Source organism: Ceratotherium simum, chromosome 7 (assembly GCF_057802395.1).
Source record: "Ceratotherium simum simum isolate JZ-2026a chromosome 7, ASM5780239v1, whole genome shotgun sequence".
Lineage (NCBI taxonomy): Eukaryota > Metazoa > Chordata > Mammalia > Perissodactyla > Rhinocerotidae > Ceratotherium > Ceratotherium simum.
This window is the reverse complement of record NC_141906.1, coordinates 64,006,469-64,031,895: the sequence shown is the minus strand read 5'-3', so window position 1 is coordinate 64,031,895 and position 25,427 is coordinate 64,006,469. Positions and strand designations below refer to the sequence as shown.

General features: G+C 39.2%; 1 protein-coding gene across 4 annotated transcripts in view; it reads right to left on the bottom strand.

Moving 5' to 3' along the window:
* Nucleotides 1-25,427, bottom strand: part of NCAM1 (neural cell adhesion molecule 1) — a 310,722-nt gene that overhangs the window by 252,134 nt on the left and 33,161 nt on the right. The window lies entirely within an intron of this gene.

The following is a 25,427-nucleotide window of genomic DNA, read 5'->3' as shown; positions in this document are numbered from 1 at the left end:
TCCCTAAGCATGACCAATACCATGATTTATCCGGGCATTCCAAATAGAAGGGTCCCTCTCTCAGCTTATGGCCAGAGCACAGAAAGCGATAAACACCTTCTACTGCCCCTCAAATAAGACACGTGTTCTCCCACCTTTGTTCATTATATAAATCTGTAGAAACACCTTCCTCTATTCCTTATAAATAGTCTAACATAGAAAAATAGTAATGTTTATAGTGAAAATTCTCTACCAAAAATAATAGCCCAATAAAACGAGACCACTTAGCAATTTTATAATGACTCTATTAAAACAGGTCTTTCAGGATAAGCATTCAAGACTATGACTGTTCTAACTGACTTTCAAAAAAAAGTAAAAACTGAGCATAACCAAAGCTCACACATTTTATTGTTTCTGGATGGTTGTTTCGTAGGGTTGATTGAATCTGGGCCCCTCTTCTATGTGATCAATCATTAATAGAGCCAAATATTTCAACTTTATTATGCAGTGGCTGATTTAGGTATATTAAATGGATATGGCTGAGGTCTACACGGCTAAAATTAGGTGAACTATCTGGCAGTTCTAAGTAGCCCCACCAAGACTTGGGAGTCATCAGAGGTAGAATCAGCATTGCCCACTATGAGCATGGTACCCGTGAACAACAATACTGTCCCAAGGGAAGAGTCGCCTGAATAGATCCATCTACATGGCCCAACTGGTTATACTGTTGAGGAATAAGTTCTCTTGAATATACAGATTCCTTCCCAAAAAAATCTCCTTTTCATTCTTCACTTCTTTATGGCAAAAACAATTTTTAATGTAAAAATAAGAGAATGGTATGGCTATTGCACAATAATGTGAATAAACTGAACACTACTGAGCTGTACACTTAAAAATGATTAAGATGGGGGTCCTGCCCGGTGGCGCAAGCGGTTGGGTGCGCGCGCTCCACTGTGGCGGCTCGGGGTTCGCCGGTTCGGACCCTGGGCATGCACTGGCACACTGCTTGTTGAGCCATGCTGTGGCAGTGTCCCATATAAAGTAGAGGAGGATGGGCACGGATGTTGGCTCAGGGCCAGTCTTCCTCAGAAAAAGGAGGAGGATTGGTATCAGATGTTAGCTCAGGGCTGATCTTCCTCACAAAAAAAAAAAAATGATTAAGATGGCAAATTTTATGTTATGTGAGTTTTTTACTACAATTAAAAAAAATTTTGATGAAATGAAAAAAAGAAAAAGAGAGAGAGAGAAAGCCATGGACTTCTACCGTATTCACAAGCTCAGCTAAATCATAAGCCAAGGGGACAGCATAAGAAATGTAAGATCTAAATCTCAGGAATATTTAAATTTATAAACTTTGTCCAGTGGAAATTTATTCCAAATATAATTGGTACAAATGGTAGCACATGGGCAAATAGAGAATTTTGTGGTGTGTTTGATTTCTCTTCTTTGACTTCCATACCTTATATCTATTGGCTAGAAGGGAACAGAGAAATCCTGTTTAACTTAATTTCACCCTTACAACTTGCATTAGAAATGCCAAGACCACTGTTTTTTCAAATTTTGTGATATTGGGAAATTTTCATTTATTGAGACAAATAGGGATGTTGGCACAATATGATAAAAATATCTGATACACACACAACACATATAGTATATCATTGCTATAAATCAAAAGGGAAAGAAAAGCCTTGTATTTACTTTGTGTATATTCTTTCTCCCCTTCAAGTCCAAAGATTCTGGCTAGAGTTCATTCATGTATCAAAGTGTCCTCAAGTTCTGGACACACGCACACACATTACTCGTGGCTGATTTGACTATCAACAAAAAGTCCAACAATCATCTTTTATTTTTTTAGACACAAGTGAAGAATGTTTTTGTTTGTGCATGAGATCCATTGATGAAGTCACCACAGCCCTGGGAATTACTCACTAGCTAAATAAGCTTGTTGTGACACCAGGGGAATACAAAGCATTGTTTTTTCCAGGAGTCATGGTAATTGACACTATTTCTCTTTGTTCTGATTTAAAGGTTGATGAGAAGGAGAATCTTGGAAAATACATTCCAAAAATTTGAAAAGCATAACAACTTTATGTCTGCTTTAAAAAAAGCTTTGTACATATCTAAACACAATTAAACTTCTATTCCAGTTCATTACCTATCATTATCATTGTTTTTTTTTTCCAGTCTGCCTCATTCACCTCTTCCAGCTCTGAAGGATCTAACAGCAAACGCTCTCAAGCTCTAGTAAGAGAAGAACCTCTCTCAAGTCCTCTGAGAGAAGGTGGAGCGATTTCTTTTACCTCCGTGCAAACTGCTCAAGATGCAAGGAAGGTCACAAATGGTCTTCCAAACCCACGGTGATTGAAACAGGCTGACAACACTTTGAATTAAAGAAGGCTTAATGCTCCAAACTGAGATAAAACTGTGTTAGGTCTCTTCTTAGACCTAACTGACTCCCTTTAATACAACAATTCATTGGAAGTACCCTCTCCCCACCAACACTCATCTTGAAAAACAAACAACAAAGAAGCAGACTCATCTGGGCTCCAATTGCTTGCCTGGTATACGCCAAAATAATTTAATTTAATTGTAATTTAATAATTTAGAAATGCTTGCTTTCACACATGACCCCTGTCTTCTTTCCAACCTATTTTCACATGCTTTTATTCCTCCAAGTGACTTGTAAAGTTTAAGGTTGACCTGCCCTTTCTCTCAGAATACACTAGCACACACCTTCCAGAATAGTCAGAAAGAAGACAATGATCCCACTCACCATCTCCCTGTTCTAGCTGGGTACTGTTTGTTACCTGCAGGGCCATCAGCAAAGGCTCTCAGGAGATAGATATACTGCTATCCCAGCCTCTAGCCCCATAAGATATTAACCACAACCTGCTTGGAACAAGCGTAACATATTACCTTTAGCTTACAGGAAACAAAGAGAGGAAGGAGAAGATGGCTGAGACATAGGTCAAAACCAGTTAAAACCAGTTGAAGGCAACATGGCAGTCTGACTTGACCTGACATAGACCCCACAGCTATGTATTCATTGTAATACATTACCATACTAAATGACATACCTATCCATGGCCATGACAAGAAACACTAGACCAGATAAGGAAAGAAAAGAGGTGGCACCCCATTCCCCCAAAAAGCCTGCCCAGTTCCCCAAATAACTATGATATTCCTCCCCTTCATGACCTTGACCCTTTATAAGAGCTGCTTGATCCCCCAAAGAGCTGAGAAGTTGATTTGCGAACTTTGTTCCCACTTCTCCATTCTTTGGCCATTGAATAAAGCTTGTGCTGTTGAACGCTAAGCTTTGGTCTCGTTTCAGATTTGCAATAAACAGAGAAAGAACCCTCCAAGGATGGGAGGAAGCGCAATTGGTAACAACACAACAAGCAATTAGCACACCCTAAAAAGCTCTGGCGTCTGCCCCCAAGCATCTGCTTCTCTCCTGTTGGATGCTCTTCCAACAAGCTCTGCACGGCGATATGTATTCCTGCCTTACACCACTGCAGAGAACCCTGAAGGCTACACAGCGAATCATCACTACTTACTAAAAGCTGCTTGGATTGAGGGAGGTGGCAGTGGAGACGGCACTAGAAGAGAAGGTCCCAGTGTCCAGAAACAGAGACCCCATTCAAATGTGCAGCTGGGTCACTACCTTGGTGACTCTGTGAAAGTTGCTTAATCTCTCCGAGGCCTAATTTCTTCAGCTGTAATAAAGAGATAGTAAGTACAGCCGTCCCCCAAAGGTTGTCCTGAGGATTGCACAGGACAGCATGTGAAAGTTCTTGGCTCAGTGCCTGACTGATCACAGTAAAGGCCCAACACTTACTGTTATTGTTTGCATGAACTCAACCTCCTAAATCAATCCATGAATGGGCTTAATAAATTGAACCACTTATGAACATCTCCTTGAGTTCCTCCAATTAAAGCTGTTATCAGTTTCCAATCAATTTAAATCAAATATTTAAAACTTGGCAAGCACCATCACCCTGGCCTGGCTCTTCTCATAGGAAGCCCACTCAACACCTGATAATTTCAGGCTGCTGAAGCAAAGTTCTCTCAGACTACCACCTTTGTTTCAAAGAAAAATGTTCTTCTCTATATCCTCCTTTTATGACAAACGCCCTAAGACAGAGGTACCAACTCCAACATTAAGAGTTTAAGTGTAATGCTTGCTCCTGGTTACCTTTCTAGATCTATTAAACTAGGAGTGACCTAAGCCATCTATCTTCAAGTGCCCATGACACCAGAGGGTCACAACGAAAACATTTTACAATATCTGGGTGTACCAGATGTGTCAACCATAGCGGCTTCCAAAGGAAGCAGCCTCAGGTGACTATATTCTGTTCCACCTAACCCCCACTGCCTTCCAGCCACTGCTACCTGGAGCAGGGGTGGGCAGTGCAATGATGTGGCCCGGGACACGGAGCCATAAACCTATTTCTTTAGAGCTCTGAACTAGAAAATACAGAAAGAGCGAGAGGAGAAGGTGCAAGAAGAAAAACTGTAAGAATGAGAGAGAGAGAGTGGCTAGAAGGGCCACAATGAACCCGAGGTGCATGGAGAACATGAAGAGAAACGAGAAATTAGGAGGTGGCGGCGACTGTAAGGCGGTGAACCCGAGAGTAGAAGGCAGGAAGCCAGCTGGCAGAGGCACACCCAGGCAGAGGGCTGCTCGGTTACATTCACTCACAGCCTTCGAGTGAAGATCCAGAAACACCTGCTGCTATGGGACCCAGACCAGCAGCTCTGGATGAGTAGCCCCTCAAGCTCCCAACTCTGTGAGGCCCAGCCCCGGGATCCCGCTCTCAGATTTCCAGGAGCTTATGTTTCGCTTAACACCTCATGTGTGTGCTTACACGAATGCATTTCTGTCCTTACAACCAAGAGAGTCTCGCAGAATCCAGTGGGTATTTCCAATGCTATGGAGACTCAGTCTTTTACTGCTATAACTTACTCCTCAAAACATCTTATAGTAAAGGAGACGTTAGAAAACGTACCCTAAACTACTTCTATTACATACTTTTATAACATAGAGTTTTGTATTTCATTACAGCATTCTTTCTGCATCACATCACACTGCTCAATAAAAGTCCTCCTTTACAGCAGCATTCATTCATCTCAAAGAAATGAAAGAGCCACATGCCTGTTTTGTTCCCTGTCAGGGGTGACCCTGGACAGACAGGAATGAGCCCCATGGGAATAACTTTACAAGCTGGCTCTCTGGCCATTAGACCAAGGCTCTGCGCACAAACAAGTCCCCCCGGCCCTCTGCAGGACACGGTGGAGGCAGAGCCATCTGCTTGGAAAGCATGCTATTTCCATCTAATGGCCTGCCCAGAGCCAGGATGTCTCTCAACCCGAAAAGCTGCATCATATTACATTTTGCACAGCTCTGTTTTGTTTATTTCAGGAAACGCCAAGTACATTGCATTTTATAGTCTAAAAGTATTACCAACTAAAGAACAAAACATATTTTAAACATGTTCCTCCAGCCTGCATAGTATAGCATTTATATGCAATAGTATAAATACACAAAATTTCAAACATTAGAAATGTGCAAAAAGTACATATATATATGTATGTATATATTCTTGCTGAGTGCTATTTCTTTCAGGAACAAAAAGTCATGAGGGAAAATCTAGACTTTTATTTGTCTTTAAGAAATATAGTTTAATCTGGGACATTCAAAGGGGCAACTAGGTCAGCTATTATGTACTAAAATCTTGGGCAAAATGCCAAGCATTTAACTTGAAAAACAGCTTGGAATTATGATAAATTTTTAAACTATTTTTATAAATACAGATAAAGCATGGAAGTATGACAGGGGATTTTTTTGTTTGTTTTAAATAAATGAAATATATTGACATTAACCTGGCTAATATAACAGAGCCTTGCAAGAGTGTATCCATTGAGGCAGAATGTTTTCAGCTGAAAGAAACTAAAATCCTGAGTCAAACCTGCTTAAGCCATTAAAAAAAAAAGAAATTCCCATAATGAGAAGAACAGAGGTAGTGCAGATTTCAGGAAGGTTGATAATGTGAACAGCAAAAACCCATCTCCCGCTTCTGCCATTCTGAACCTTTGCTGCAACTTTAGATTTGCAGCAATATAGATTTAGCAGTTTTAGGCAACATTTCAGACATAACATTGTCGAAAGGAAGAATGTACATGATCTTTTTTTGTAGATTTTTCTTTTGCTTTTTAGAAAATTTTTTATCCTGAAAAATCTCAAACCTATAGAAAAGTTGCAAAAATTGTACAACTTGCATATCCTTTTCTAAAATTCATCAATTGTTAACATTACTCCACATTGCTTTGTCTCCCTCTCCATATATATACACATAATTTTATTATCATTGCTGAACCATTTGAGAGAAGTTGCAGATATCATAATCTTTTACTCCTAAATACTTCAGCATCTATCTCCTAAAAACGGGGAAATTCTCACACATAATCTCTACCGGGTTGAACAGTGTCTCCCCAAAACTTCATGTCCAAATGAAACTTCAACATGTGACCTTATTTGGAAACAGGATCTCTGCAAATGCAATCAGTTAAATTAAGATGAGGTCACATGGGATTAGGGTGGGGCCTAAACCCAATAACTAGTGTCCTCATAAGACACAGACACAGACTCAGGGAAAAGACCATGTGACGACCGTTTGCAGTGATGGAGCTGCAAGCCAAGGAATGGCAGGGATTGTCAGCAACCACCAGAAGCTGAGAAGAGGCCAGGAAAGACTCTCCTCCAGAGCCTTCAGAGGGAACACGGCCCTACCAACACCTTGATTTCAGACTTCTAGCCTCCAGACTTGTGAGAGAATATATTTCTGTTGTTTTAAGCCACCCAGTTTGTGGTACTTTGGTACAGCAGCCCTAGGAAACTAATACATAATCACAATGCATTTATGAAGTTCAGGAAATTTATTGATACAATGCTAGTATCTAATATACAATCTATATTCAAATTTCATAAATATTCCCAATAGTGTCATCTGTAGAATTTTTTTTTCCAAACCAGGCTCCAATCCAGGACAGCATGTAGCTGTCATGCCTCCTTAGTCTCCTTCAAACCCAATCAGTTCTTCAGCCTTTCACTGTCCTTCAACACACAGCCTGTTTTGATGAGTACAGGCCAGTCGTTTGGTAGACCAAAGCAGGTTGCTTAAGACCTCCATCACACACTGTATGTTTCTTTCACCATTGCTCATGCTATGCATGGTACCACTACTACCAATCTCTCTGTTTATCCATCCTCCTCCTCACCACCTTAAAAATCCTACCCCTAATTAGAGGCCCAAATTAAGGCCTACCCCCATCGGGAATCCTTTACCCACTCCCCATCATATTATTCCTCCCTCTTCTGGAATTCTATAATAATTACTGTCTCAAGAGTTCATTTGACACTTAATGATAACCTAACTTTATTGTCATTCAACTTTTCATATGTTATATATCATATCTTACCAAAATCCCCCTTACAGCTAGTACTATGTACTCAATACGTATACTACCTGAATTTAAAGTAATTAATATACAATTAAATACTTGGTACTCTCACTAACTGACTTTTCCTGCTTAACTTGGGTATAGCACAAAAGAAAGTAATAAAGAGCAGATCTCTCCATCTCGGAAAAATCAGTAATTATTTCCATAGGAACAATTATTCTTTCAGGAATATAGCTGATGTTTGCTCATTAGGAGATGCACTGCAGAGAATAGAATATAACTCATAAATTATAGGTAAGCTAGTTTTATTATCAGCTATTGTATTGAAAAGCTATATGATCCTGTTGTGCATCAGAATAAGGAAAATGAAGCAATTAGAATCAAGCCTCACTAATTCGTATTTGCATTATTGAATGCCTATCTGACTAAAATAGAGAAGTCTGATTTATAGGATGTTGCTGAGGAAAAGCAGTTTAATTCTTTCAAGTATAGAGAGTTATTTTTTTAAAATGAATTGCTCAGATGAGATCCTGCTTTAATAAATATATAAGAAGGGTCTGTAATTAGCATATCACATCCAGAGACATGAATCAAATAGAAAACAAATTTAGTTCAGAATCAAATCTGAGAATGCTTTGCCATCCTAGTTTTCTTCTGATTTCAGACTTCCAGAAAATATGAAACTGGTTCATTGGGTGGTTTTGCTTTTCCTTTGTAAACTGAATTAATAATTCAATTTTGATTCAAAATGTGCTTCAATTTCCTAAATCAAAGAAAGCTTCAGGATCATTTTAGCCCATACACTGACCTCTGCTTATGCTGGAAATTTTCAGGCTCTGTCCGTAAATAAGAGCTTCACTGTGCTTGAAGATGAGTCATCTTGCCCCTCTTCTGCTCTTGTTTACTTTATTCCTATCTCAGCCCCCTTTTCTTCCATGTACAGAAGGAAGCATCATTCCAACCTTTTTCGAATTATCACAAATAACCGAATCTTCCAACCTGGTATTAATCTCTTCATCTTCTACAATCCCAAAGCATCTCTAAGACCCTGATCTTACTTTTCAAACTCAAACCTTGGCTCTATGGTCTATGAAAAAGTTCTTTCTGATCTGTGAATGGATGCTAGTAATGAGCCCTACAGAGGAATAAACATGACATCACATTCAGTTGCATGTTTATTGAGACTCCTGTCCTCATTAGGTGTCTAGTTACGCCGCCTCTCACACACAACAACAGTTGTTCAAAACCTTCCAACTAAACAAGCCCGACGAAGACTTCCTGCTACCACAACTTTTAAGGTCTAGTCTGACTGAGCAGGTAAAATGTTTACCAGTGGGTTAATAATTCTATGGTCATGGGCCTGCATGAGTCTACCCTATTTTGAAAAGAAAAATCAAATCGAGGTGACTAGCATGTCAAACATACTATCAGTCTCTTCCTTTCTGAAGTTCAAGGCTCAGTGTCTCAGGCTCACTCAGGTTTTTCATGAATAGCCAAAGCCTTTAGACGAGGTTACTGGAACTCTTCCGCTGCGACATCCCTAAGTCACCCACGAGAGGGCTGTCAGGACAACAGAAGACAGTCTGCAGCTTGTGTTGACTCTTCCTGTGCACAGGACTCAGCTCTGCGTCAGGCTCGGCGGGCCCATACTGACCATGGCTACTGCTGTTGATAGCCAGTCTGCAGCCTGACACCACAGTTCAAGGAAGATCATCAGTGAGAATGATCTCCCAACAGATCAGAAAACAGTTCAGTGTGTGAAACCAGAATGTCTTCTGGTTCTCTTCCTTCTTAACTTTTAACTTACTGATTTAAAATCAGAGAGATAAGTAATGTCCAGACGATATAATCTTAGTTTCACGACTTGGACAGAAAATTGGCATCTCTACAGAACTCCTATCAGGAAAAATGGCTTCAGTTTGAACAAAATCATAATTTTGGAAGTAGTTCTCCAATATTAACTAGCTTATAACCAGCAACTCATTTAGGGGTACATTTTGCAACTAATTTATGGGAAGGGTTTTGCAGGAAATAAAATTAGACATGTGAACCAATAAAATTTTTCAGTGGTTGAAGTGAGTCATTAATCCTGCTCTGAAACTGTCCTGGCTAAATTCATCATGGCCATGTATTCCCACTCCTAAGAAATTGCTTTTATTGAGGTCTGCTTTGGAGAAATCCCCTCAACTCATACTGAGGGAAGCTATAAGAAATGGCTATATAAAACTTATTCCAGACCTGTGATTATTTTTAAAGCTAGTATCAGAGCATCACCACATGAAGGCCTAACTTTGAGGATGAGTGTGCTGATCTTCCGTTGAAAAATGTCATTATGTACATTCAGAATCCAAGGTCATGAAAGCATATACTGGACTAAGAATGTGAAGAAGAGAGACTTGCAGCAACTCTTAATTACCGCAATTCATGACCTCTAAATTTCCATGTATTGTAAGATGTGCCATTATTTTATGTACTAAGAAATAAATAAAAACTGTCAATTAATTTATGATACAATGCCTTATCACTTCAAATTTTTATTTGGAACTGATCAAGGGAGTTCTTTTATACACAGATTTTTATTACATATCACAGGTGTACTCAAGTAAAAAGGAAAATATCGTAAAAATAAATTAGCTAAGTATCCCTAACACTTCTTCAGAATCCAACTTTGAACTGTGTTTTAACTCCAAACCATTCAAATCCACGTTTTTCCACACAATACAACCTCTGTGCCATCAAGAGTACTGGTGACTCAGCATTCTGTAAGAGTGCTCCACTATTGTCTCTGGAACTTCCTTCCAAGCTGCTGATACTCACGTGCACATTGTGCCATGGTACCCTGGATGCTCACGCATGCACATCACGGCTCCATCCCCACTGCTGCAGGGCTGAAAGCAGCTGTAAGACACCACCGACTACAATAAGCAATCCCGTTTTCAGAATTGTTAGAATGGAAATATGTGCATCTTAGAATCGATAAAATGTCATAGTTTTGTGACCTTGCGCAAGTCCCCTAGCCTGGATTTCATCTGCTAATCGAAAGGAGTTTCCTAGACAAGCAAGAAAGGCTCCTAGGGTTTTAAGATTCTATGACTTTATTTGCACTGTTTTGTTTAGGCAGATGTGTTCCAAACAATCACACAATGCTTTTAGACTATTTGATAACAACTTGAGAACACAGAGAGATCTTAAATTCTCCTGCTCCCTCCATTTGGCACTACCTGATAAGACCTGTGGATTACTTCTGGATCCCTTTACCCAAACCTAGGCTGCACTGCACAGATTTTTCCCTATGGATATTTACCTAACTGGTTTTTAAGAAAGTACTGCACCTAGAGGGGAAGGAGACAGGCACCAGTGCCCCTGAGGAATTGTTTATTAGGAGAAAAGCACGTTTCACAACCAAGCTGACCTGGGTTCCCGTCACAGGTGGACCACTTACCAGCTCTGTGAGTTCGGACAACTGCGAAACGTCTCTGTGACTCCTTCTAAGTCCTCTATGCAAATAGAGATGATAGTTCCTGCCTCAGCTTATTTCAAGTAATACACACCTGGTACAGCATCTAGCATTAAGTATACTTAATAAATGTTTCCCTCAATGGCATGAATCCTGCTGGATTCTTCCCTAAATCCTAGGCCCTAACCCAAAGCATAATTATTTGGAAAGTTGCCTTGATTAATGCTTTGCTTCCTACTCGATGACTAAAGGCGAGGAGAGCAGGCTTTGAACTTCTATACTCTTCAAAATGTTGTTCATGGTCATGAAGATAAGAATTCCTTCTTTCACAGCAGTTCATTTGTTTGGGGTCTTTTTGTTTTTTCATGAAAGTCATAAAGATTGGAAAATTTAGTACCCTCTAAGTATCACAGCTATAGTCTCCTTAAAGTGAAAACAACACGTGACCTTAGCAAGGTTATATTATGCAAGACATCACCAAAGCCAGCGCTGCCCTACCAGCTGTCTCACGGCAAGAACTGTGATCACTCAGAACTCCCTGGAGCCCCATGGGGCCAAGTTTTTGAAAATTACGTTTGTCTTATCACCTTACGAAGTATTTTGTCTGCTTTTGTTTGCTTCACTTTTGATTACATAAAAATCCACCAGCTCAACTTTCTACCATAGTCGTAGTTGATTAAAACTTCTGTTTACAAACACAGCTACTTTCAAATCCAATTCGTCATAGCACAAAAGTAACAAACGTCGTGGTGTCTGTTCTTCTGCGATAATTATTTGTTTAAAGTACAGTGATGTAAAAATTATATTTGCAGTTGGGAATGCCAACTGTGGGTTTAAAACAGGCAATGAGAAATAGAGGTTTTAAAACCACACAAATGTGCAAGAGAATGATTAAAATTAGTAACCACCTGAAAATATTGAGAATTGAGACAGGCACAGAATTCATGTCCCTGAGGGCCCCACAATGAGTTGATAGTGACAGGATTCCCCTGACCACAATGCATGGAGTCAATCAAGAAAGCATAGGCTGTTTCTTTCAAATATGGGTTCTATTACGGGGAGATGCAACTGAGGCTCACTTTGATAACTCCTGTGTGTGACAACATGTGCAAGAAGTGCACAAAGCCCTTCCTTTTAGAAAGACATCCTAGAAACCAATCATGCACAGTCAGAAAGAAAACTGCCAGAATTTTTTGAAACCAAAAAGGGACATGTATGGGCCAGGAACAAAATGATTTCAAGCTCTGTCAAGCAATTAAATAAAAAGATTGCTCAAAGCTGCCTTCAAGATCAGTTACAGAATCTTTTTACAAGGAAAAACTCACATATTGAGAGAAAATCTATTGAAGTTCTAGACTGGAGATGTGGTCAAAACAGTTTCAGGGAAAAAAATAGAAAAAAAAAAAAGAATAACCAACTTGAAAAAAGGCCTCACTGTTGAATGACACTGTTAAAAGACATGTTTTAATGTGCTTGAAAGACATACTTAACTTCCATACTCAAGATGACAGTCTGTGAAATGAGCAGTTGGGCCCCTAGGTCCCCATCCCAACATTGCAGTGAAGCACCACTCCTCACCCAGCCCATACAGAAGTCATGAGACTAGACTCAGGAGACATTGAATTGGAGACACCAGGCACAGGGGAGGGAGAAACACGTCAGGAGATTAAGTGAGTTCTGCAGCTGAGTGATGAGGCTCCTCTCCCCTAATCCCCTTCCTCCCACCCAGGTCCAGAATGCCAGAGCAAAGCTTCCATCTCCCATTTTCTCCAGGCAAAAGACTGGAAGATCCTTTCCAAGAGAAATCGAACCACTCCAGAGAAAAGATCTACTGATGTGAGAAGTCCAGCTGGCAACTCATTCTCCTATATGGAAGCTCATCATTCAGTAAGTCTCAGTCATCCACACAGAGTCCCACAGCTTTTAGTGCCTTGTATGCTTGATGGCCAAGGATCACCAGAAACTTGGAGAAAGCCTCTAACATGAAAGAGATAAACCCAACCTACTAATAGAAGAAATGATGTCTGATAAATGGAGACATGTAGGAAGCAGAAGAAAACAGAAAAGAAACAATAATTAGAACCCCCAGAAATAAAGGAAGATAGTACATTCATAAAATAAGAACTGGAGGGCGTGGGCAACACCAAGAAAGGGCTCTTGGAAATTAAAAAATACAATAGCAAAAATTAAGATAAATCAATAGTGGGATTGGAAGAAATCTCTTTGAATGTAGAATAGAATGACAAAAAGATAATAAATAAGAAAATTAGAGGCTCTATCCAGAGGGCCCAAAATCTGAATAACAAGAATTAAAAAAAAAAAAAAAAAAAAAGAAAGACAGAAAAAGCCAGAGAGGAGAGAGAAAAAGAAAAAAAAGAAAAAAAAATTATCCAAGAAATAGTTCAAGAAACATTCACAGAACTGAAGTCTTGAGTTTCAGACTACAAAGGGCCTCACTAAGAGTGTAACACAATATATGCAAAGAACCCAGCGAGCCACACAATTGTGGAATTTCAGCATAATACGAGGGATAGAAACAAGATATTAAAACCCCCTCAAAATGGAAAACTGGGCACACACAAAACAGCAGGAATCAAAGCATCACTGGGCTTGTTGATAGCAACACTGGAAGGCTAAGAACAAAGAAAGAATGCTTCCAAAATTGCAAGTGAAAATTTTCAATCTAGAATTTTCAAATGATCCTCATTTTAGCAAAAAAGAAAAAAAATGAAAAGCATATATACATGTTTGTGAGTACGCACAGGAAAAGAAAAAGGAAATGACAGGAAGAACACAAACAAAAATGTTTAAAAAGAAAGAAAAAATAATTTTAAAATAGCTAGCTAGATACTAAAGTTCACCTCACTGTTCCTCTTATGGTTGGAAGAAAGCATGCACAATGATTATTTGGTCATCTTATTATCTTTTTGGTATATTTACAATGAAGAGGTCTCTGAAGATATTTATGCTCAAAATTCTTGAGATAAAACCATCAGGTGAAGAAATATTAAATAAAACACATGAGTTTTTATCAAGGCTGATACTGACACATATCAACATGTAAATAAATTTGGACAAATTTATAAAAAGAAAAACTTTTTGTGAATACCAGTCACTGTAGAATTCACTGGGAACATTCCTCCATGAGTGTGACACCCAATTAGCCCAGCATGTTCAAAAGGACAGTTATAATTATTTTTAATATATGTATTGTAAGTGGAATACTTCTACAGCGAATCAGTAACGCACAGGTAAGTGGCTTTTATGTTGGCTTAGCAGGAAGGCACTAGTCAGAATTTTTGAATGTGGGGTTTAATCCTTGTTTTTCCTCGTAGGGAAAAAAATCCTATACTCATACAAAAATCTGGATAAGCCACATGCATTTACTCTTCACCTTAATGATACAGTGGTTCACAGAGTTGGCTACTTTAACAGACTTACAAGCAGGCCACAACTGAAACATAAAAAAGAGCAACAGCAAAGCTGAATGTTTTTCCCACACAAGACAAGACAGCTGCAATAAAAATGAAGTTTCAAAGTTGGATGAAAACTACTGACCATGAGGATTATGAATTATTTGGGACATTTAGTTCATTTACATGTGATGAAAATGAAAACATCAGTATAAAATTAAAAATATAGGGCCGGCTCCGTGGCTTAGCGGTTAAGTGCGTGCGCTCTGATGCTGGCGGCCCGGGTTCAGATCCCGGGCACGCCCCAAGGCACCACTTCTCCGTCCAACGCGAGGCCGAGTCCCACGTACAGCAACTAGAAGGATGTGAACCTACGACATACAACTATCTACTGGGGCTTTGGGGGGAAAAACATGAATAAATAAAATCTTTAAAAAAAAAATTAAAAATATAATAATCTATAATTTCTTGACATTTAGAGTCCTTCGACCTTGTTTCCCTAAAACAGAGAGAGAGAGCGGGGCGGGGGGGAGAGCGAGCTATCAGTGGCCAGAGATCCTATGAATAACGACTTACTCCTTTAACAAGAAGAGAGACGTCCTCAACACTGCATCTTACCATCTCCTCCTTCAGCAATATTGTAAGCTTTTCTTCTAAGTGATTATGAAGCTTCTATTTATGTGGATCTGGGTCTCAGAAACCAACACTAAAGGAAACGCCTGGACCATGAAACTGATTTGTGATATCAGCTCACCTCAATTCAACCCAATTTTCCAAAATTGGTAAGATTCAATGAAATAGCATCTTTCTGTTTAACCAAGACCATCGAGAAACATTTTTTGGTTTTGTTTTTTTCTCAGTGGTAATTAACTTTAAATATTAATTTATTAATCATAAATATCATAAAATATAATCCAAAATTTGCACAAAATTTTAAGATACAACACAAAGACTTCAAAGAAATTCCACTTGACGCTCCCATCTCAGGAGCCCTCAAGGTGTCCAGTATCTCTGAGGGAATAACTGCTCCCCCCTACCAGTTCACGGGGTTCAGGGGAGGCCAACCCCTCCATTCCAGCCCCTGTATTAGGGAGGCCATCTCCTTGGCCCAGTAATTGTTTCAGAAATGGGCATTTGACCCAAAGCAAGTTAATGAGAGCCACCCCTAGGGCTTTTGTTAGGACAGTTAAAAGGAGACAACCTCTTATTTCTGGGCTCAGCAGGCCGGAGTTGCTGGCTGCTCTAACTGCCTCCCTGTGGAGAGAGTCTGCCTGGGAATGAAGCCAACACAGACGGAAGCACAGCCCAAAGTCGGAGAGAAAGGAAGTCGTGGTGACGTCATCTGTCCACCTGCACCCAGCCACGTCTGAAGTACTGCCCCTCACCACTGGAGTTTTTATCCGTATGAGTCAAGAAAGTCGGCTTTATGCTTACACTGGTTTGAGTTATGTTTCTATCACTTTCAACTGAAGGGGTGCTAAGACACCTAACGCAGGGCCAGGCACCGAGCCAGCGTGTGGGGCTGTAATAGCAAATGAGACAAGTAAGAAGGCATCTGTGAGGCCTCTAAACCAGAGAATGAACAGGGACAGCAGAACGGCCGCTAAAGAGAGCAGGCTTCACAAGCAGACATACCCAAGTGCAGGGCCTAGTTACGCTATTTACCGGATACGTGACCTTGGGTTATCCCCATCTATAAAATGGGCTTACCTAGACCTACCTACCTCACAGGCTTGTCTTAGGAATTCCATGAGATTCCAGATGGAAATCACTTAGCTCAGTTACTAGCACATACAAAAATGCCCGATAACATGACTATTATTAGTAAGGGAGGCATGACTGACCTCTACACCCCCATTCCATGTCATTTGTGCAGAGAAGTCAGTCCTCTAACGTACAACGCTTCCTTGCTCTGGGCAAACATTCCCAAATAATGTCTATGCTCTAGGAAACGCTGCTGTTCATCAGGCGAGCATCTACATGCTCGCTGTCCACATGCTCGCTGTCCACATGCTCGCTGTCTACAGGGTTTGTGTGGGGTGTACACCAGCATAATGAGGTTATCACTCTGGACCTAGGAGAACACCTAGGGCACTTTCCTCTTATCACCCTGCCACACAAAGAATGTGCAGGCGCGCGCACACACACACACACACACACAAACACAAAACAGCTGTTCTAAAAAGAAACCAGAGGACTCACAAATTCTCTCACCTCTATGTGACCTCTTTAGAGAATTTCTATTTTCAGATTTAGGGCAGCCTGTTTTCAAACTTCAGGTTGCAGACCTGGGAAGATTCCTTCTTTCCTATCATTACAAGCTAAGTGTCAAGAGCCTGCGGAGGAAGGCACAACTATATACATATACACATACGCATACATATACACATACACATACACACATAAAATGTATATATATAAATATATATGTGGGTGTATGTGTATATATATGTTTACGTATGTATATGGAATTCTGCAGGGTTGGCCCCCAAACGTCTAAGAGCTTCAAATAAAAGCAGTTTTATAATTTAACCACTAGGACGCAACCTTCCTGCAGCAACTTTGCCCCGGGAGCAGAGCATTAAACAGGCAACACTCAAAGATCCACCAAGGTAACACCCACTCACACGCCTAGAGGAAGGCTAAACTATACCCTGGGAAGGCTGTATTTTAATTCATGGAGTCATACCTTAAACTTCCCCAGCGCTATTCACCATATTTCATTGCCTCATCACACTACCTGCAACTAGTCATCCACACGGCCTGTCCTCACTTCACATTTTGATCTGTGATGACATCATCACAATACCGACAACACTTCCAGCAATGTTACTGCCATGCACTGTGCTTATTACGTGCCAGGACCTGGAAAAGGAGACAGTCTTATTCCAATTTCACTACACAGCTCTGCAGTCTTTCTGTTCCTAGCACGTACCACAATGAGAGCTGTATCATGTGTGTGATTCTCTGTTTAATGCCTGGCTCTCCCACTGAACCATAAGCTCCAAGAGATCCAGAACTGTTTCCTTTTTACTCACCATTTTAATCCTAGCACCTAAGAAAGTGCCTGGCACACAGTAGAGGCTTCACAAATAGTTGCCAAATGAATCAAAAAATGAACGTGCAGATAGTGACACGAGTTTAAAAAGTAAAGTAAAATAGATTAGGTCACACAGCTATTTAATTAGTGGTAGAATGTCAGGCCAGGTCAACCTACCGTGTCCAAAGTCTTTCCTCTGTGTAACTATGCTTCCTATTTATCTGAGTCTTCAGTAATTTGAATTTATTTTATAATAGGAAGTGTACCAAGGTAACCAACTGCCATAGTGACAAACGGTGTTTTAATTTAAATTGGCTTTCTTTACTCCTTCAGTGAGCAACAATGACAAAGTCAAGAAGTACACAAAAAACACACACCTCGTACTACAATTCTGAACCACCCAGACCTCTCCTACAGTCTGACGGAGGACGCAGCTGCTTGTGACAGGGACATTCTCCCAGAGGAAACATTGCCCGAACGTGATTACCTGGAAATGACATCATGATTTATAACACAATTTTCTAAATTCTAAAGCTGTAATTTATAACGAATTAGACAATATCCATATGGGACCCGGTTTCCTCTTAATTGGGGTTATCTGCATTATCCACTTTCTTCTAATGTTTTTATTAAAAAAAAAAACCCTCCTGGCAAAACATGAAATGCAGACAGACTCAGAATCTCAGTAATTAAAAAATGTATACCCAGAGAGTTATAAAGAAATAAAGAATAATAATATTTTAGATATTTTTTTCCAGATTCTCCAGCAATATAAGGTATCGATATTGTAAATATTCCAGAAAACATGATCCATTTTTAAAATTTTACTGTTACATTTTTGGTGCACTTTTTTTCCTTTTGAACAATATGGAATAAAAATTACCAATATGAGTCCCTGGCACAGCTACAAAATGAAGAGATCCTAAGTTTTATTTACAGCAGTACATTTTTCACTTAGAGGACTTAAGGCTTTTTGATAGACCATTTTTGATACAATTACTAATATAACATAATCAGTATTCCATAAAATACAAGGAGGAGGCCAATTAATCACACTACATATTTTTCAATCCCTGTTCCAATTTTAAATATGTTTCATACCAACCTAACGGTTACCCCAAATCGACCCTTTGAAGGAGGTACCGCAGGGTGTAGGATCTGATCTGTAGTTCAATTAGGACCTGAAATGAAGGGAGTTTATTTTTGTTTTTATTTTTGGCTCAGTCCAGTAAGAATGAAATTATGATGTTATGTGTGGTCAAAGTGTAGAGAAACCTGTTTAGCTTAGTTTTTAAAACATGTTATTTTATTTGGCAGACTCCAGATACTCAAAGGCATTTTAACTAACATGGGATCACTGCTCGGAAAGTGAAGTTCTAGATGAGAAAGTAAAGAAAGACCTGGGCCCACTTACTATGTGCGCATGGAAGGCAGTCAGAATCAACCGTGAGAATAGAATAGATACCAGCTTTGAGCTTTTGTCTAAAGTGTGGCAACTCAAGCTGGCAGAAAATAAACGCATCTCAGTGTAGAGAGGCGTTTGGAAAGTAGTCAAGGCCTGTACTCTAAGTGGCGGTGATTACAAGTATAGAACAGACGGGTCCAGAAGCTGAGGCTGGGGGAGGGAGGTGGAGCAAATAATTGGAGAATTAGAGATCAAGTTCTACATTCGTATCTGGAATTTTTTTTTCCTTTTCATAACTAGGACTCACCACAATTTATTAGCAGAACATAAAGGTTAAATATTTATGCTATTAAATCAATAATGAAAGAATATAAAAATCCGATCAACTGAGCAGGAATCCCTATTTCCCTCCCATCCATTCTTAAAGAAGTCTAATTGCCTACAGGGCTCTTAGTCAGACCCCACCTCATGTCAGTTTCTGGTCCTACAGGCAGTGCCTTGATGAATTAGCCAAGGCTCAGAAGAAATTACCCTGCAATTTCAATCTCTTTTATGATGAAAACATCACATGGCACCAAGAAAAGAGCCAGGATATTGAATCAGATGGCAAATGTTCTAGTTGTGCCACTAATAAGCTGTGTACACTGATGTGAACACTCTTCCTCCCTAAGCCTCCAGCTCCTCATTGAGCCCTTCCAACGCCAACATTTAATGACTTCAGGACTTGATGAAATCTAACCCCAGCTCTGCTCTGTACTGAGCAGCCACCCTGGCACTTCCTTCTCTGTGACATGCAGGCTAAGGTTAGGCAGGCCAACTCGCCTCTTATCGAAATGTTGGAGAGGATCTAGAAAAAGCAAAGTCTTCATAGGAAAAGAGTCATTTTTTAGGTCTTCATAAGAATAGAACCAAATACACAAAGCTATACTATTTAAAACTGAATCATCATTTAGCTACAACCAAAATATACTGCTTTAGACTTGAAAATAATTTTTAATGAGATAACGTCTTATTATTTAATTTAATTATAGTTCTTCTGAGAGACATTCCAGGAATGAGCAGCCCTAAATAGTTCTTTTATGTCTTACCTCCCTTTTGACTCATACATTTACTTGCCATTTATCCTCCAGCCACACACAAAGGGGGAGAGAGAGAGATAAAGGGGATTATATATGTTTACACATATCTTAATATCTAATAAAATAAATCATATTTTTCAGGAAAAAAATCAACTTTTTCCTAACCTTGAACTCTGGTGACTTTATCACTTGGATCTTTATAGAAGGAAAACTGAAAATAATGAGCAATGTGCCAACAGCGGTTTACCAAAGAAGGCAAAAACATCCTTCATATCGCCATTTTACATGGCCTCATCAACCTCTCTTTTGAAAATTCACCCACTAAAAACCAAGAAGACGTGACAACACCTATAAATCTCTTTTTGTGGTGAATTAATACACTACACAATTAATTAATGTTCCTTCATTTTAATTATTCCTAGTTTTTATGTTCGACTTTGGTGGAAATAAAATAGCCTTTTAATTCTGAATAGCTGTTTTCTCAAAATAATCGTTTCCCTGACCCAGTCAGTGTTCTTTAACACCCACAGCCCAGGATAGTAATTACCCTTTTTTTCTGATTAAGTTTTGCATAAACAAGAGGAGGCCCAGGAAAGGGTGTGAAATGTGCCTGGCTCATCCTTGCGGCCCCCACCTCTCCTTCTCATATCTGACAAGCTTCTCATGCCCACTCCTTTGCAGGAACGTTCCTGTGCTGTTATGATTGGAAATCAGGCTGATAAAATAATCCTTACACAGGGTTTGCTGCTAAAAACTTGACCTGTGTTACCCTTAACAGCAACGTCTGCAATTTATTTGGAGGAATCTACTCGAGAAAAGCCCTGTATGATGAGCAGGGCTAGATATGAGAGGTGGCCTTAAAAGATACTATGTAATTGCAGTTTGCTAAGAGGGTAAATCCTAAGTGTTCTCACCACCAAAAAAAAAAAAAGATAACCATGAGAGCTGATGGATACATTAATTAGCTTGATTGTGGTGATTATTTCACAATGTATGCATATATCAAATCATCAAAGTGTACACCTTAAATATATGCAATTAAAAAAAAGATAAAGAGACTAATCTCCCACATTCAAACTTTTTCCATACAATTAACAGATTCGGCTACAAGTACAGAACTATGAGCTAGCCATTCCACAGGTATACACAAATGAGGAATCATTACAGGAGAAAATGTCCAGCCTCCCTAATAAAGCAATGTGGAATAAAACAATTGCACAGCCCTGTCTTTCTGGAGACCAAAATGTCTACATAAATAAGAGGTAAAAACATAAAACCTAATAATCCCACTTTATAGAGGATATAGTCTAAGAAAATAATCCAAAAACAAAATAGTCTTTTCTATGAAGACGCCTACATTAATACTGTTTATGATAATAAACAATTAGAGACACACCTAACTCATAACAATGAGAGAAAGGTTAAGTATATCATGACATATCAATGTTATGGATACTTCATCCTTATTAAAAACGGTATGTAGGGGCTGGCCCAGTGGCATAGTGGTTAAGTTTTCAGGCTCCACTTCGGCAGCCCGGGGTTCACAGGTTCCGAGGCCAGGTGCAGATCTACGCACTGCTTATCAAGCCATGCGGTGGCAGGCATCCCACGTATAAAAAAAGTAGAGGAAGACAGACATGGATGTTAGCCCAGGGCCAGTCTTCCTCAGCAAAAAGAGGATTGGCAACAGTTAGCTCAGGGCTAATCTTCCTCACCAAAAAAAATAAAATAAAATAAAACGATATGTATGAAGTTTCAGTTATGCAAGATGAATAAATTCTAGAGATCTTCTGTACAACATTGTGCCTATTCTTAACAATATTATATTGTACACTTAATTTATTAAGAGGGTAGATTTCATGTTAAGTGTTCTTACCACATTAAAAAAAAACAGTACATATGTAAGCACACAGTTTATAAATTACACATAAAATAATGTTCCCTAGGAAAAGTAGAACATTGTGTGCTCATTGCTTACAACTTTGCAAAGTGTACAAACACACACAGACAAAAATTGGAAGTACATTTAAAGTTATAAACAGAGATTTCAATTAATTATATTCCCTTTTGGTCTACCAAATTGATTCAGTATCTAATGACATTTTAAAAAAAATCAAAATAGTGGCCAAAGGGGGAGAGGATAGGTCCCCAAGTACAGACACCACCAGGAGCTTTGACTTGCGTAAAGAAAGGCTGGTTCTCATGTTCAATGATAACTCAATGTCCGGGCCCTTCTGGCGGTCAGGCTCTACCACGCTCCCACCCAGTCAGGCTGCGTTGATTGATCACCTCAATAGAACTAGCCAAACAGAACCAGATAGGGGTCAGTAGATTTCTACCACTGAGGCCATATTACATTTCTATTTGAGATATGTCCAAAGATCTTCCCAGCAGGCTTCAGTCCTCCACATTTCCCTAAAGCTATGTCTACACCAACCAAATAGACCTGAAAATAATCATATGCCATGCAGACTTGCTCCATCTCGCCTATTGCTCTTTAAGGCTCACAAACTACAGAGATAATAAAATCATTCCTTCTCTATTTAAAGTACAAAAATAGATGACAGTAGCATGCTAATTAGTGCCTTAATCCTTGCTCAAAATAGCACAGCTTAAAAAACAATTGTGGCAGTTCCCACATTATAATATCAACAAAAACTCGAACGTGTGTGGCACTTTACAGTATACAAAATGTTGTTGTAAACATTAGTCTATGCCACTAAAAGATCCTTGTTAGTTAAAATTCAGCTTAGCTTACGTTAAAATGAAGTGTCAAGTTCTAGCAGCTTTCTAATTGCAATGAAAAACTAGGCAATTAAAAGAAACATACTTAGAGGAGCTACTTCTCAGACAGTTATGATATGGAAAATGAAATCACTAAAGCCAGCAATTCTCTTAATCCAAAGTAAGGTGGATGGGTATCAAATTCACCATAATATCTCATTATTTTTCACAAGTCCTTTTAATGCTTATGGATTCCAGGGGTGGTGGTGATGGGGGGCACAATTTAGTATTCATTCTGTTAAAGGTCCAAGCAAAGTTGAATATAAAGAAGTTACTCTATCATTCCTAAATACAACAATTCAGTTTTCACACCTATTGTAATTCAGCAGACATTTTTTTTTTTTAAAGATTTTATTTATTTATTTTTCCCCCAAAGCCCCAGTACATAGTTGTCTGTCATAGCTGCACATCCTTCTAGTTGCTGTATGTGGGACGCGGCCTCAGCATGGCTGGAGGAGTGGTGCCTCCGTGCGCACCCGGGATCCGAACCCGGGCCGCCGGCAGCGGAGCGCACGCACTTAACCGCTAAGCCACGGGGCCAGCCCTCAGCAGACATTTATTCAGCGTTGACTATGTGCCACGCTCCAGGATATATAAAAAGATGAAGACAAGGTCCCTAACTTCAGTGACTGAGGCAGGCTTACAAGACAACTCCATCGAGGTTGAGATCCAACTGAGCCCTTCTACCTTTGAGAGGACAGAACACACAAGTTTACTTCTCCTCCCACTCACGTCTTCATGATAATAAAGGGATATTATAATATTCCTTATAATAAACAGCCAGAGTCATAATAAAGGGAGCATGAAAGCATAAGAGCAGAGAATGGGAGGGGGGCCATCAACAAAGAAGGGCTGCAACAGATCTCTACAAAAGCAGGTAGAAAATGGTGCCAGCAGAAAGTACCTCTTCTGGGGACCCACTGCCCAGGAAGGAGTTGACCTGCCCTGTAGACACCCAGACAGAATCAGGGTGCAGGACCACCAGGCACTCTGGAGAAGGAGTACGAGATGCAGGGCTGACGTCATGGGGACTAAACAAGAGTTACAGACCTGACTGCTTTCTCCTCTTCCCCACCATCCTATTTCTGAGGGCCAAATTATCAGGTTTCTGGACCTTGGGCTAATAGAAGAGGATTTCCCAAAAATGAAAGATATAAGTCTTTTCATTACAATGACCCATCGAGTAATCAGGAAAATGAATTTTGAAGGCCCACACTTAGATACATTGTGTTAGAATGTTCAGAACACCAAGGATGAAGAGAATATCCTACAAGCTCCAAGAAAGAAAAATGAAGACACCTACAGAAAATGAAAAATGAGACTGGCATCAGACTTCTCATTAGAATCACAGAGTCTAAAAGACAATGAGAAATGCCTTCTAGTTCTGATGGGGAAATTATTTTCAGTCTAGAAGTCATATCTAGTCAACCTGTAACCAACAGGATAGAATACAGGTGCATGGCAAATCAGACATGCGTGGGCAAAATAAAGACATTATTAGAAATATATGGACTAATAATGCATAAAGTTTATGTTCCATTAGGAAATTACTTGGAAATTTGGTCAAACAATGCTAAGTGGTAAACAAAGCAGGAAAAAAAAAAGGCATTAAATTCCAAAAACTGGATTCAGCCAATAAGAGCAATGAAGGGTCATCCTGGGGTGACAGCTGTGCAGTCAACCCAGAGTGAATCAACCTGGAGGGAAGTGGCAGGCGGACAGAGGTTTCTGTCCGGCGTTTCTCTTCACAAAACAGATTCCACAGACTGGATACTATCCTTGAGACCAGGAGATAATCAGTAAACTTAGCAAGCCAACCAAAAAAAAGTAGAAACTTTTTTATTTCCTATAAGGAAATCTTTATAGGAAAGGAAATATAATCATAATATTCCACTTGGCTCCTCAGTGAGCAATATTTATTTGGTCATCATAATGTAAAAACTTTTTATTGATTTTTTTCAACTTTTAAAACTTAACCTATAAAGAAATCACTGAAGACATAATTATGGGTAAAGAAAAGAATGTAAATGTTATCCACATTGATAATATAAAAGGAAAAGGACAAATGTTAAAGGTTGGGAGGAGAAAGATAATGGGGAGAGCTGAAAGGAATATATAGGTGCTATTAACTCCCATCCATGGTTGACAATATAAAAAGCAAAGTGTCAGTTGACTGCCTAAGTAAAGAACTTAACCAACCGGTAATTATAAATAGTGATGGAACTGTTTTGGAAGATGGGAATTAGGTGAGCTAGGGTGACAACAGGGAGATTACTTACTTCTTTTATCATAGCAGGAAGTCAATAAATAATGACTAAAATTGATCAAAGTAATGACAATATAAATTTATATAAAAAGGAAACATATTTTTGTATTTGCTTATATACCAATATGAAGAATTTTCTAGAACAGATAAAAGTCAACTGATTTTTCTGATTGGGGAGATTCTAAGGTATAGGACAAAGAGGTAAGAAGATTTTTCACTATACACATTTTATACTTTTCATTTTTGAACCATGTCAAATGAATTACCTTTTCAAATAATTAAATATGTTAACATTTAAAAGATAAAAAGATATTATTTAGCAATATGGAGGCGACCACACCAAAGAAACAATTAAAAGTGGTTTCTTCTACAGATGGGGGTTAGTAAACAGGAAGCTAGTGTTTTTCATTATAAACCCACCTGCAAAATACTTTTTAACAATTTGTGCATATCAATTTTCATTAAAAAATTAAATGCATAAGAAAAACAAGCAAAAAACCTCAGATGGAGAAAAAGGCTTGTCTTTAAGAAGATATGCCT